This window comes from Seriola lalandi, unplaced genomic scaffold (assembly GCF_002814215.2).
Source record: "Seriola lalandi dorsalis isolate HSWRI2012SDOR001 ecotype SW California unplaced genomic scaffold, Sedor1 jcf7180002054943, whole genome shotgun sequence".
NCBI lineage: Eukaryota > Metazoa > Chordata > Actinopteri > Carangiformes > Carangidae > Seriola > Seriola lalandi.
Window position 1 is genome coordinate 300,172 of NW_019525494.1, and position 379 is coordinate 300,550.

The window sequence follows — 379 nt, forward strand, 5'->3', positions numbered from 1 at the left end:
TACACACACCATTTGGTTGGTTACTTTGGTTATGCATGTGAGTTAAATAAATCGTTTCTTGATCAAAGTGTCTGTGTGTGGCCTCCCTTTTTGTTGCCGGCCTAGAGCCAGTCGGTAACACCTTTCAGACAACTTCATATGATCAAAATGTGTAACTGTTGCTTAATGCAGGTGCTCACAAAAACACAGAATTGTGCAGTTGTTGTGGCCGAGTTGGGGTCTCCCCGCGCAGGTTCGAATCCTGCCAACAACGGGTGCTACTTTTCATGTGCTGTTTGTAGTTCAGTGTTTACAATGATAGATTGAAATCATTGCATGTTCATGGGCCCAACCCCAAGGTCCAATATCAAAGACTTTGAGGCGTGTTCCCGGTCAGTCC